Source organism: Balaenoptera ricei, chromosome 6 (assembly GCF_028023285.1).
Source record: "Balaenoptera ricei isolate mBalRic1 chromosome 6, mBalRic1.hap2, whole genome shotgun sequence".
NCBI classification, from domain to species: Eukaryota; Metazoa; Chordata; class Mammalia; order Artiodactyla; family Balaenopteridae; genus Balaenoptera; species Balaenoptera ricei.
This window is the reverse complement of record NC_082644.1, coordinates 30153014-30169108: the sequence shown is the minus strand read 5'-3', so window position 1 is coordinate 30169108 and position 16095 is coordinate 30153014.

The following is a 16095-nucleotide window of genomic DNA, read 5'->3' as shown; positions in this document are numbered from 1 at the left end:
GGTATGGGAAAAAAACAAAAACAAAAACAAAAAAAAACTTTGAAATGTTATTCACAGTAATGGTATGGAAAGAACCTGCCTGTCTCTCACAGATGAATGGATAAACAAAATCTGATACACAGACACACACACACATACACACACACACACACACACACACACAAATATACATACATAACATACACAATGGGATATTATTCAGCCTTAAAGTAAATCCTTACACTTGCAAGAACATGAAAGAGCCTGGAGAACATTATGCTAAGTGAAATAAGCCTGATGGAGAAAAGACAAATGCTGTATGGTATCACTTATGTGTGGAATCTAAAAAAAAAGTTGGAATCATAGAAACACAGAGCAGAAATTGTTGCCTGCAGTTGGGCATGGGGGGAAATGGGAACACGCTGGTAAATGGATCCAAATTTTCAGTTATAACATGAGGGATAAAATGAAGGAATAAGGTCTGAGGAGCTAATGTATAACATGGGGACTAACTGATGATGCCGTATTCTGTAACTGAAAATTTCTGGGAGAGTAGAATTTGTGTCCTCACACACAAAAAGTAAATATATGACAGGTGATGGGTATGCTAATTAACTTGATTGTGAGAATCCTTTCACAATATATACGTATATCAAATAATCACGTTATACGTTTTAGATATATTACAGTTTTGTCAGTTATGCCTCAAAATAGCTGTAAAAAGAGGAAAACGATCAACAAAATTGACAAAACTAGTTAGATTGACTATGAAAAAAAGAGATAAGAACAAAATATGTAAAATCAGAAATGAAGAAAGGGACATTACTACCAATTTTGTAGAGATAAAAAGGCTTATAATAGAGTACTATTGACAGTTGTATACCAACTAATTTGATAACTTAGATGAAATGAACACATTCCTAGAAACACACATCCTACCAAGAAATACAAAATCTGAACAGAGCTAGAAGTTAAGATATGGAATCAGTTATCAAAAATCTCCCAACAACTGAACGCCCAGCACCAGGTATCTTCATGGTGAATTCTACCAACAACTTAAAGAAGAATTAACACCAATCCTTCTCAAGTTCTTCCAAACAATTTAAGAGGAGAGAATGTATCTTCACTCATTTTATGAGGTTAACATTACATCAATTACAAACCTAAAGACACTACAAGAAAAGTACACTACAGTTCAATATCCCTTATGAATACTGATGCAAAAACCCTTTAAAATAATAAGAGACAGAACAGCCCATTATAAGGATTATATATCATGACCAAATGGGATTTATTCTTACAAGGCAAGGTTGCTTCAATATATGAAAATCAATCAATGTAGTATAGCACGTAAACAGATTGAAGGGACTAAACTCCATGTGATCATCTTAATTAATGCAGAAAAAACATTTGACACAATTCAATGCCATTTTATGATTTAAAAAAACCCACAAAACTCAACAAACCAGGAATACAAGTTGATGACTTCAACATAACAGAGGTCACAGATAGAAAACAACAGCTATTATATTCAGTGGTGAAATCTTTCTCCCTAAGATCAGGAAGAAAGGAAGGATGCCTGTTGTCACCACTTCTATTCAGCAAAGTACTGGAATTCCTAGCCAAATAAATAAGGCAAGAAAAAAAATAAAAGGCATCTAAATCGGAAAGGAAGAAATAAAATTGTATTTGTTCAGAGACAACACACATGCACCAAAAAAACCCTGTTAGAATTAATAAATGAATTTAGAAAATTTGCCAGATACAAAATCAACACTCAAAAATCAGTTGTTTCTCTATACACTAAGAATGAAAAGTTTGAAAAGGAAAGCTAAAAAAAAATACCATTTAAAATATCATGGAATATAGTAAAAGACGAGGAAAAACTTAACCAGCGGGACAAAAGACATGTACATTGAAAACTAGAAAACGCTGCTGAAGGAAATTAATGAAGACACCAATAAATGTAAAGGCATCTTGTGTTCACAGATTGGAAGACTTAATGTTGTTAATATGTCAAGACAACTTAAAGGGATGTACAGATTAAAAGCAATCTCTTTAAACATCACAGTGAGGTTATTTTCAGACGTAGTAAAATTCATCCTAAAGTTCATATGGAATTTAAAGGGCCTGAATAGTCAAAATAATGTGTAAAGAGAACAAAATTTAAAGTTTCAAATTTCTTGATTTCAAAACCTACTACACAACCACAGTATTCAAAATAGTACTGGCATAAACACACATACAGGACGGAGAATAGGCCAGTGGAACAAAATAGAAACCCAGAAGTAAACCTGTATATACATCACCAAATGATTTTCAACAGGAGTGCCAAGACCACCCAATGGGGAAAGGATAGCAATTTCAACAAATGGTACTGGAAAAACAATATCCACATTCAAAAGAATGACCGTAGACTCTTACCTTACACCACATATAGAAATTAACTCAGTGAATCAAAGACCTAAATGTGAGACCTAAAACTATAAAACTCTTAGAAGAAAGTTCTGGGAAGAAAACCATGACATGAAATTTGGCAAAGAGTTCTTGAATATGACACCAAAAGTGGAGGTAATAAAAGAAATACATAAACTAGGTATTCAAAATTTAAAAATACTTCTTTCATCAAAAAATAAAATGAACCTGCTGAATGGGAGAAAATATTTCCAAATCCTATAGCTGATAAGGTTAATATCCAGTATGTATACATTTGTACACTGTTGGTAGGTATGGAAAATGGTGCACACAGAAAGGAAAACAGTATGGTGGTTCCCCAAAACATTAAAAATAGAATTACCATATGATCCCATAATTTGAGTTCCTATTAAATACTCAAAAAGAATTGAAATTATGAACTCAAAGAGTTATGTGTTTACCCATGTTCATAGCAGAATTATTCACTATAGGCAGAAGGTGAAAAAACTCAAGGGTCCATTGAGGGATGAAGGGATATACAAAATGTGGCCTATACAAACAATAAATCAATATTCAGTCTTAAAAAGGAAGGGAATTCTGACACATGCTACAACATGGATCAACCTTCAGGCATTACGCTAAGTAAAATAAGCCAGTCACAAGAGGACAAATACTGTATGATCCCACTTCTATGAAGTACATAGAGTAATCAAATTCACAGAGACAGAAAGTACAATGGTGGTTTCCAGGGGTGAGGGGGCAAGGGAAATGGAGAGTTGTTGTTTCATGAGTACAGACTATTATAGTTTTGCAAGATGAAAAGTTCTGTGGATGGATGATGGTAATGATAGCACAGCCGTGTAAATATATTTCATGCCTCTGGCCTGCACTCTTAAATTGTTAAGATGATAAATTTTATGTTATGTATATTTTACCAGAATTTTTTTAAATAAAGGAAAATTAAGACATTCATATAAAGAAACACTGATGAAGTTCATTACTAGTAGATCTGCTCAATAAGAACGTTAAAGGAATCCTTCAGGCTGAAATGAAACGTAACTTGAAACCATATGAAGAATTAAAGAACAATGGTAAAGGTAACTACACTAAGTTTAAAAGGCCAACACATTTGCAGTTAGGGTTTGTAATGCCTCTTTTCAAAATGTGATTTAAAAGACATATATAAAATAGTTATTATAAGACTATTAATGGGCACACAATACATAAGGATGTCATTTGTGACAAGTGCAGTGTAAACGAGGATGCGGGATGTAAATAAGCAGAATTTTTGTTATTATTAAATGAAAATGTTATTACTTCAAATTTGTTTTTTCATAAAATTAAGATATTTACTTTAACCCCTAGGATAAGCACTAAGAAAACTACCTCACAAATATACAGAAAAGAAATAAGAAGAGAATCAAAATGGTAAACTGGGAAAAACATCAACCACAAAAGAATGTAATAATGAAGGAACTGAAGAACAAAAAGGATATAAGATATCTAGAAAATAAATAGTGTAGCAGAAGTAAGTTCAAAGGGCTCAATATAGGATCAACACAGACAAGACTACACGCAATCACGTTATAATCAACTTGTTAAACGTGAAGTACAAAGAGAGAATATTGAAAGGAACAAGAGAAAAGTGACTTGGCACATATGAGAGAACTCCCAGAAAACAATTTGTGAATTTCTCAGCAGAAACCTTACAGGCCAGGAGAGAGTTGGATGATATATTCAAAGTACTGAAAAAAAAAAAAACCTGTGAGCAAAAATTATGCTTTAAAAATAAAGGAGAGATAAAGTCAACAAAATCAAAGTGAGTTCATCACCACTAGACCTGCCTTATAAGAAATGCTTAAGGGAGATCACCTTGAAATGAAAACATGTTAACAGAAATGCAAAAGCAAACAAAAGCATAAATTTCAATGGTAAACTCATACACACACACACACAAATATAGCATAATAATACTGTAGTGGTGCTGTATAAAGTGTTTTAACCCTGATATAAAAGTTAAAATTTGTTAACAATATAAAAAGAAGGAAACTGACTATAAGGACACAAAGTGTGGGTGGGAGTAAAAGAATAGATGTTTAGAACTACAAGATTTCTATGTAGCCTTCAGCTAACCACAAAGAAAAGGCCTATTATAAATAAACAAAAGATAAAGAGAAAAGGATCAAAGTAAATCACTACAAAAATATAATCAAACAACAATGAAATAAAGCTACAGAGAAAGAGGACAAAACAGCGGCAAAACACACATAAGACAATCAACAAAACAGCAATAGTAAGTCCTTACTGATCGATAATTAGTTTAATATAAATGGATTAATCTTCCCAATCAAAAGGCATAGAGTGGCTGAATGGATAAAAAAAAATATCCAACCTTATGCTGTCTACAAGAGACTCATTTTAGATTAAAAGACACATATAGGCTCAAAGTGAAGGGATGGAAAAAGATACTCCATGCAAATGGCAACCAAAACAAAGTGAGAGTTCCTATATGCATAACAGACAAAATAGACATTAAGTCAAAAATTGTCTGTATAGACAAAGAAGGTTTCCATATGATAATAAAAGAGTCAACTCAACAGGAGGGTATAACAATTATATATGCATCCAGCATCAGAGCACAGAAAGCTCTAAAGGAAATATCGAAATTAAATGGAGAAATTGATTGCAGTACACGAATAGTAAGGAACTTCAATAACCCAGTTACAATAATGGATAGAACACCCAGAAGGAAAATCAATCAACAAACATGACTTGAACAACACTATGGACCATATGGTCCTTACAGACACATACAAAACATTTCATCCAACAGCAGCACATACACGTTCATTTCAAGTACACACACACCATTCTCCAGAATAGATAATATGTTAGGCCACAATCAAGTCTTAACAAATTTAAAAAGTCTGAAATAATTTCAAGTATCTTTTCTGATCACAATGGTATGAAACTAGAAATCCCATCATAGTAACAAAACAGGAATATCTGGACGTCCCTGGTGGCACAGTGTTTAAGAATCTGCCTACCAATGCAGGGGACATGGGTTCAATCCCTGGTAAGCAAAGATCGCACATGATGCAGAGCAACTAAGCCCATGCACCACAACTACTGAGCCTGCGCTCTAGGGCCCACATGCCACAACTACTGAACACGAGTGCTGCAACTACTGAAACCTGCGTGCATTAAAACCTGTTCTCTGCAACAAGAAAAGCCACTGCAATCAGAAGCCCGTGCACCACAACAAAGAGTAGCCCCTGCTCACTGCAACTAGAGAAAGCCTGCATGCAGCGATGAAGACCCAGACAGCAAAAAATTAAATTAAAAACAAAATTTTAATAAAGAAAAGAAAACAAGAAAATTTACCAATATGTTGAAACTAAACAATATACTCTTTTCCCCCGATCCACTTTTATTGAGATATAACGGCCATAGAGCCCTGCAAAAGTTTTAGGTGTACAGCATAAAGATATGACTTATGTACATCAAGAAATGATTACCACAGTAAGTTTAGCGAACATCATCTCATATGGCCACAAAATAAAAGAAAAAGAAAAAAATGTTTTCCCTGTGATGAGAACTCTTAGGATTTACTCTCTTAACCTTCATACATAACACACAGCAATGTTAATTATATTTATCATGTTGAATAATACAGTCTTGAGCAACCATTGGGTCAAAAAGAAAATCAAAAGGGAATTTTAAAAGAATCTTGACACAAACTAAAATGAAACACAACACACCAAGATTTATGGGATGCAGCAAAAGCAGTACTACAGGAGAAGTTTGTAGTGATAAATGCATACATTAAAGGAGAAGTAAAACCTCAAGTAAACAATCTCATTTTATGCCTCAAGGAACTAGAAAAAGAAGAAAAAAGTAATCTCAAATTTGGCAGAAGGAAGGAAATAGTAAAGATTAGAGCAGAAATAAATCAAATAGAGAATAGAAAAACAATAGAAAATAGAAACAAAACTAAGTCGGTGTTTTTTGGAAAGATAAATTTGAAAGACTCTTGACTACACGAATTAAGAAAAAAATACAAAAGACAACTCAATAAAATCAGAAATGAAAGAGGAGACAATACAAGTGATGCCTTAGAAATAAAGGAATCATAAGGGTCCATTATCAATTAAGCCAACAAATGTGATAATCTAGAAGAAATGGATAAATTCCTACAAACATAAAACCTACCAACACTGAATCAAGATAACATAGAAAGTCTGAACAGTCCAATAACAAATAAGGAGATTAAATCAATATTTTAAAAAAAAGCAAAATAGAAAATCCAGGACCAGATGGCTTCCCTGGTGAATTCTGCCAAATATTTGAAGAATTACTACCAATCCTTTTCAAACTCATCCAAAAAATTGGATAGGAGGGAACACTTCCAAACTAATTTTACAAGGCTAGCATTACCCTGATACCAAAGCCAGACACAGACACTACAAGAAAAGAAAATTACAGCCAATATCTTTGATAGACATAGATGCAAAAATCCTCGACAAAGTATTAGGAAACCAATTTTAACAATAAATTTAAATTATCATACCCCATGCTCAAGTCAGATCTATTCCTGGGATGCCAGGATGGTTCAACATACACAAATCAACCAATGTGATACACCACATTAACAAAATGAAGGAAAAATCACATGATCATCTCAATAGAGGCAGAAGAGGATTTGACAAAATTCAACATCCTTTCATGATAAAAACTCTAAACAAATTAGGTGTAGAAGGAATGTACCTCAACACAATAAAGGCATATGAAAAAGAAAAGATCACAGCAAACATCTTAATCAACAGTGAAAAACTAAAAGCTGTCCCTCTAATATCAGGAAGAATGCAAGAATGTCCACACTTACCACTTCTATTCAACATAGCACTGGAAGACGGAGGAATTAGGCAAGAAAAAGAAATAAAATGCATTCAAATCAGAAAGGAAGAAGTAAAATTACCTCTGTTTGCAGATGACATGATCATACATGTAGAAAATCCTAAAGATTCAACAACAACAGCAATAAAAACTGTTAGAGGGGCTTCCCTGGTGGTGCAGTGGTTGAGAATCTGCCTGCCAATGCAGGGGACACGGCTTCGAGCCCTGGTCTGGGAAGATCCCACATGCCACGGAGCAAATGGGCCCATGAGCCACAGCTACTGAGCCTGCGCGTCTGGAGCCTATGCTCCGCAGCAAGAGGCCGCGATAGTGAGAGGCCCACACACCGTGATGAAGAGTGGCCCCCGCTCGCCGCAACTAGAGAAAGCCCTCGCACAGAAACGAAGACCCAACACACCCATAAATAAATAAATAAATAAATAAATAAATAAATAAATAAAAAAAAACCAAAAAACTGTTAGAACTCATAAGTGAGTTTAGTAAAGTTGCAGGATATAAAATCAGCATATAGAAGTCATTATACAAAAGGAATGACCTACCCAAAAAGGAAATTAAGAAAACAACCCCATTCTTAATTTCATTACAAAGAATAAAATACTTAGGAATAAATTTAGCCAAAGGGGTGAAAGATCTCTACATTGAAAAGTATAAAAAATTGATGAGGAAAATTAAAGATGACACTGATAATATGGAAAGACATCCCATGTTCATGAACTGGAGGATTTACTATCATTAAAATATCCATACTACCCAAAGTGATCCACAAATTCAATGCAATCCCTATTAAAATCCCAATGGGGGACTTCCCTGGTGGTGCAGTGGTTAAGAATCCACCTGCCAATGCAGGGGACATGGGTTGGAGCCCTGGTCCGGGAAGATCCCACATGCTGCGGAGCAACTAAGTCCACACGCCACAACTACTGAGCCTGCGCTCTAGAGCCTGTGAGCCACAACTCCTGAAGCCTGCGCACCTAGAGACTGTGCTCTGCAATGAGAGAAGCAACTGCAATGAGAAGCCCGTGCACCACAACAGAGTAGCCCCCACTCGCCTCAACCAGAGAAAGCCCACGCTCAGCAACAAAGACCCAACGCAGCCAAAAATAAATAAATAAATAAAATAAATTTATTTTTAAAAATGGGCAAAGGACTTGAATAGACATTTCTCCAAAGGAGGCATATAAATGGCCAACAGATGTATGAAAAGGTGCTCAACATCACTAACTGTCAGAGAAATGCAAGTCAAACCACAATGAGATATCACCTCACACCTGTTACAATGGCGATTATCAAAAAGACAAAAGATAACAAGTGTTGATGAGGATGTGGAGAAAAGGGAACCCTCGTGCATTTTTGTTGGGTATGTAAATTGATACAGCCACTAAGGAAAACAGTATTGAAGTTCCTCAAAACATTAAAAATACAACTACCTTATGACTCAGCAATCCCACTTCTGGGTATACAGCAAAAGGAAATGAAACCAGTATCGTGAAGAGACATATGCATTTCCATGTTTACTTTTCACAGTAGCCAAGATATTGGATCAACTGAAGTGTCTGTAGATTCATGAATGGATAAATAGAGTGTGGTATACAAACAGGCATATCTCGTTTTATTGTGCTTTGCAGATACTACGTTGTCTACAGATTGAAGGTTTGTGGCAATCCTGCATTGAGTAAGTCCATTGGTGCCATTTTCCCAATTAGCATTACTTTAAAATTAAGGTATGTACATTGGTTTTTTAGACATAATGTTATCGCACATTAACACACTATAATATAGTATACACATAAGTTTTCTATGCATGGGTAAACCAAAAAATTCGTGTGGCTTGCTTTGCTGCAATATTTGCTTTATTTTGGTGGTCTGGCACCAAACCTGCAATATCTCCAAGGTATGCCTGTATACGATGGAATATTATTCAGCCTTTAAAATGAAGGAAATGCTGCTATTTGTGACAACATGGATGAACCTGAAAGAGATTATGCTAAGTGAAATAAGCCAGATACAGAAAGACAGCAACAAACACTTCATGATGCTACTTTTATGTGGAATCTGAAATAGTCATAGATGTGGGGTGCAGAACAGTGGTTGACAGTAGATGAGGGGATGGGAAAATTGGCAGGTATTGATCACGAGGTACAAAGTTTCAGTTAGGCAAGGTGAATAATTTCTGGAAATCTAGTGTACAACAATGTGCATATAGTTAACAATGCTGTATTGTGTACTTGTAATTTGCTAAGAGGGTAGATCTGAAGTGTTCTCACCATAAAGAAAGAAAAAAGAAAATGGTAATTATATGAGGTGATGGATACGTGAATTGGCTTGATTGTGGCAATTATTTCAAAAATGTATATGTATATCAAAACATCAAGTTGTATATCTTAAATATATATTTTTATTTCTCTATTATACCTCATTAAAGATGGGAAGAAGAAAGAAATGAGGTAATGATACATACTACAATATGGGTGAACCTTGAAAATTATGCTATGTGAAAGAAGCCAGACATAAATGGTCACATACTGTATAAATTACACTTATATGAAATATCCAAATAGATATATCTATAGAGACAGAAAGCAGATTGGTGACTGCCCAGGGGTTAGGTAGAAGAAAGCATGGGTAGGTCTTCCCTTTACAGCGATAAAAATATTTTTGAACCACATAGAAGTAAGGGTTGCACAACACGGTGAATGTACTAAATGCTATTGAATCGTGCGAGTTAAAACGGTTAATTTTATCTCCGTAAAAAGTAAAACTTCTCCCCAAGTTACGTTTAGTTAATTTACTGTGTCCTGACAAGTTTTAATATGAATCATATCGTTAAGAAGAAACAGCCTCAATTCACACCAAATAAACATTCAGTTTAACGAGGTATCTGTTTTCCAATGGTTTTTTTAATGTCCTAACTTTAGCATACTACCCCATCCCTATTGTTGTGGTAGAGCAAATGTCATGAACCAGAGGTGGAAACCTAAATCAGACCTTAGAACTCTAACTGAATTTTTGAGACAATGCAACGGGGCGGGGGGCGGAGTGGGGTGGGTTATGTGTTTTTGCTTCAACATGTTTGTACCTACAATTTCTTATCTTGTTCTACCTGACTTTTTAAAATCTTTAATTCATTTATCTTAAAATATGTAAATGGTTTATAAAAAGCAAGTAAATATCTATGTATGGCTAGAAAAGACATAATTTAATGATGAGCTTTCTTTATTAGTCATATTTTATACTGTTAGAAGAATGAGGCTAGCAACTGAATTCTGTCCCCCCAAAATTCATATATTCAAGCTCTAACAAAGTGATGGTATTTGGAGATGAGGCCTTTGGCAGGTAATTAGATTAAATGATGTCATGAGGATTAGGCTCTATTAGTGCCCCTATAAGAGGAAACCAGAGAGTTTTTTCTGTCTCTCTCCACCATGTGAGGACACAGTGAAAAGACAGTTGTCTGCAAGCCAGGAAGAGAGCCCTCACCAGGCACTGAATTGGCCAGCACCGTGATCTTAGACTTCCAAGCCTCTAGAACTGTGAGTTGTTAAAGTCACCAAGCCTATAGTATTATGTTATGGCAGCTTAAGCTATAAGAGTACTAAATGGAAGAGACATGAAGGAACCCTAAACACATATTGCTAAATGAAAGAGGTCAAACTGAAATGGATACATACTGTATGATTTCAGCTATATGACATCCTGGAAAAGGTAGGGCGCTTAAACTATTCTGTATGATACTGTAATGGTCAATGCTTGTCATACATTCGTCAAAACCCATAGGATATACAACAGAGTAAACTGTAATGTAAACTATGGATATTAGTTAATAGTAATGTATGAACATTGGCTCATCTATTGTAAAAAATGCCCCACACTAATGCAAGACGTTAATAAGAGGGGAAACTTTGGTTTGGGGAATAGATGGGAGGGGGTGTATGGGAACGCTATACTCTGCTCAAATTCTCTTTAAACTTAAAACTACTCTAAATATAGTCTACCAATTTATTTAAACAAAATAAATCTAAGTTGCCTCATCATATTGTGAGGTTATTATGATCTTACATTTTTTCTATTTGACCACTTCTTTAATGTTCATTTCTATCTTCTTTTATTCTTGTAAAAAATATATCAAATTTTTTGTACTATTTCACCCCCTAGCCTATTATCTTTTTAGTTATATGTCTTTCACAAACTTTCATTGGAAACTACATTAGATATCCTTGACTTATTACACTCTATGCCCATTACTATTTTCACCACCTCCCTAGTAATGCTTGAACCTTGGCTATGACCCATTGTCACCTCTGGACAAATAGTTTCTGCTCTATTTTCTGTCTTCTGTCCTTCTGGGCCACTTCTATCTACCATCATTACCCAAAGAACTGACTTGACAGATTCTATATGCCAGTGTGTAAGACTTGCAGTGTTTTAAGAAGTATCCCAACTTCATGATGATGATTTGGGGTCATTACCAAAGCACTCGGGATCATACACACTATCTTAAGGTAGTTTTATAGGACAATGCACATTGGTATTTTCCTCCTATTAACAGAGTAGGAAACTGTGGGTTGATCTGCAGCTATTTTGATTAAGAAAGCAGGATATGAACTCTGCTTCTTTGCTGGGGTACTTGGCACTGCTCCTTCTCTTGCTGGGACATATTTTGCGCCTTTACAGCCTGGCATCTAGGCGTCTTGATCAGACTAATGTTTGGCTTTATTGGATACGTTGACCAGTCTGATTGATATTCTGGTACATACAGGGTACTTGGTCATGGTTGCTCACCTCTGAACCTCAGCTTCATCACCTGCAAAGTGCAACTAATAGCACATCCGCTTTGTGGGGTTTTTATGGATTTGGCAAGCGTCATAGTGCCTGGCACGTGCTAGAGACTCAGGTGATGCAGTAATTACCCAAATTTGCATTTTCAGTGGATCCTTCCCATCTGGAGAAGGTGACTCACGGCCTTGGGGGAGGAAGAGCAGGACAAACAGCAAGGGCAGCAAGGGCCAAGGCAAGGAGGTGAGAACTGACATGCAAGGGGGCCTCATGCTGGTATCACCAGAGGGTCCAGAGTGAGCCAGGATGTGGGGAGAGACTGGCCGGTCAGTAAGACCAGGCCAAGAAGGGCCATGTGAGGGGGCTTAGCTTTTACCTTGTGGTAGAGGCCATCCAAAGGAGAAAGTGGAAGATGGGTAGGTATAGACTTCTCCCTTAGGAATTGTCCTCGGGGTCTGTTTATCTCTTGGCAGGGTCTGTTCAATGATTTGGCCCCTCCAGCACATTCTAGAGAGGACTGGCCATGTCTGACCTTCTGGAGATACAGCCCTGACCCCCTGGTCACCTCACTGAGGAGAGGGCTCATGCGGGAATCAGCCTCACTCTGCATCTGTCCACCAGTCCTGCACCCTGGACTCCAGGACCACTCACTTGCAAGAGACACATCCAGCTGCCAGAGGAAGTGACATTTCCTGACTCATCTGGCTAAGAATGAACAGAGTATTGCTGACCATTCCAGGGGAGTAGCTGCCACAGAAGATCAGGATGGGTCCAAGCCATAGAAGATCAGAAGGAACAAGGGTCAGTCCACGTGGGAGTTCACATGGGCGCCTCACAGTCACCAACATGCCCTCGAGTTTCCCTTCCAGCCCAACACACACTCCACCTGCCCACAGTCGCCTGTGCCACCATCACACAGCCCCACAGAGCTCCAAACATCCTCAAACACACAAACTCCCTACCTATAAGCAGATGCCTGTGTGCCCAAAACCCTCCTGCTCCAATATACATGCACTACAAACCCCAATAAAATCACAGCCACAGTCTTGAATACAAAAACACACCCCCAATGGCCCCCGATAATCAAACACCTAAATCCTCATATCTCACAAAAATCCACCCAACCCCGTATAACCCCCCAATGCAAACACACAAACCCTTCAACAATAGCCAAATACATTCAAACCAAACTCACATACTTTGTAATATAAGACACAAACCCCAAAATCCAAATATAACACATACAGTCCCCCCACAGCTATGAACATCCACATATGTACAATGCCTCAGAAGCTGAGACAAACACAAAATACCATCAGAGAGACACAATGTTTCCAACCTTCTCCTAAATACTCCCCCCAGAACACATGATGAACTCACACCCCCAATACAAACATACACCCATCTCCCTCTTGAGATACTATAAACAGCCTCTGTCACATCCCCTGATTATACACACACAGCTAGCAACCCCAATTTACACTGACAACCCCAATCTCTGCAAATTCCTCCACACCAAAAATACACTCCCTAAACTCTTACCCTACAGGATGAGCATATGTATAACCCCTATACTCTGAATACACACAGATCCAACACACAAAGCATTAAAATGCATACCCCTACCTCTTCTCAAATGCCTGCACACAGAGCCTCAAAACACCCAGAACCAGCCCCACCACCCAGCCGCACCATGCTACACCAACCGTACACTCATAAAGGCACTCAGGCCCCTCATCTCTCCCTAGATCACACATACACAGTCTCTACGCAGCTTTACTATTACCCCAAAGCGTCCTATACCCCAAACATACATCCATGAGTTCCCCACACAGCCCTAACCCATGATAGAGGCAGCTCTACCAGGGGCATCATGGCACCCCGAGCGGGGAAATGCCGCTGAGGTAAGTGCCTCCTATGTTGCTGCAATTCTTGCTGTTGTTGCAAATCATCCCTTGACCCCACCGAGGCTGACTGGGACACCCTAAACGGGAAGTGGCAGCATATGAGTCAGGGAAGAGGAAAACTCCCTTCCAGGTATTCCCTGTCACCGTCCACTGCACCAAAACATCGGATGACCAGCATGAACAAGAAACAGAGACATGTAACTATACCATGATAGAAATGCAAATTTTTCTAGAAAAACTTTGTCCAAGGGAAGGGGGAGAACTGTGTTCCCCCTAATTATAAAGCCATGCTGTTACAATTCAAAGAAACGTCAGATACAGTACAACAGGCATTGGACTGCATCCATGTTGTAGCTAGATATGAGAAAGATAATTTTTCTGAAGCCCCAAATCTCGCTTGCCAGTAAAGGCACATGGGCCCCGCTGCCCCATCGGCCAGGAACCCAACAGAGGACCCTTAAGGGATAGAGGGACTTCTGGGACCCTTACTGGTCTCCACCAAGGGGTGGTGCTTCACCCAGCTCCATCCTTCATGGGATGACTAACAGACCTCCCTGTATTGGCAGCTCTGGAGATCGGGGTCCCTAATGACATAACCCTGGGACAGCCCAAGCACAAGGTAGAAATTTTTGCTCAGCCGTTACAGACTCTTCAGCAGACTGGAGTGATGGGCAGCTGTCACCTCTCCGAATCCTGTACCCTGACCTCTGCCAAGGCCTCTGCCTTAGGGACCTGGCAGATCCCTGGAGCGTGGCCCTCCTCTGGGACAATTGCCCATATACTTCTCTAATTATCCTTGGGACACACATAAACAACTTTTCTCATGGCTCTCATTGACAACTGGAGCTCAAATTACAGTGCTTCCTGGGAAACCCTCCAATTATAAACAAGGGCCACACGTTAGATTACAACGCATAATAGTCAGGGGAGTGGAAAGCATTCAGCTTCCATTGACTGTCACTACTGAAACAATCTTTATTAAAAATCTTGTAGTGGTGGTAGCCCCTTTGGCCCTACCCTTTCCCGGTACAGCTACGGATGCCTTGATGTACCGCAACGCCATTTGGAACAAACCCAAATCCCTGGTCTTCCTGGTGGAAGCCGAATATTGGGAGCCCATACGACTGCCACCTAAGACAGTAAATATCACCCAATAACATGTATGACAGGGGGCTGTGGGATTGCAGCCCAAAATTCAAAATTTATGACAAGAAGAAGTCATTAAACACACAATTTCTCCTTTTCAATTCCCCCATTTGGCTGCTATTAAAGCCTGCTATTAATGAGTGGCGCCTTATAAGCAACTACGGAAATATCAATGCTGATCCCCACTATTAAGGCTCCCATTTCCAACACTGTCCAGTTAATTAAGGATATCCAAAGGGCTCCAGGGAATTACTTTGCTGTGACAATCTAGCTATTATGTTCTATTCAGTACCAGTTATTGAGGAGTCCCAGCTGCAGTCTACTTTTACTGCAGAAGGCACCCAGTATGTTTTAACCCGTCTGCCTACTGGCTATCTTAACAGTCCAGCTATTGCCCACAGTCTTTGCTGGCAAGACCTGGTGTCCCCTTGCACCGTCTGGCACTATACTGATGTTCTAATCCAGAGCCCCTCAGGAGATTGGTGCACGAGGCCCTAACATGGTTGGTGACCCATCTATAACATACAGGTGGGCTACTGCCCCACAGAAAATTCAAGGGCTGTCCACAACTGTTAAATTTCTGGGCATTAACTGATCCTTTAAAAGCCAGGAAGTTCCTCTTGCAGCTAAACCTCAGCTGTTAACTATTCCGCTCCCCAACACACTATAGCAAGCCCAACTCGTCTTACTTAGGTCTCTTCACACTTCGGAGGCAACAAATACCACACTTGTCCATCATTCGTAGACCCATTTATGCAGCCACGTACAAACCCTTCACATTTTACTGGTGAAGAGCTAAACAATAAGCTTTATAGCAGGCACAAAGGTCAATTAGTCAAGCCCTCCCACTGGTTCCCGCTGGCTGCTCTTTCTGGGCTGAGAATGGACTATGTGTCCGGGAGCCTTTGGACTAACACAGCTCCTCCTAGCTGCCTGTGGGCTTCTGGACCAGACGGCT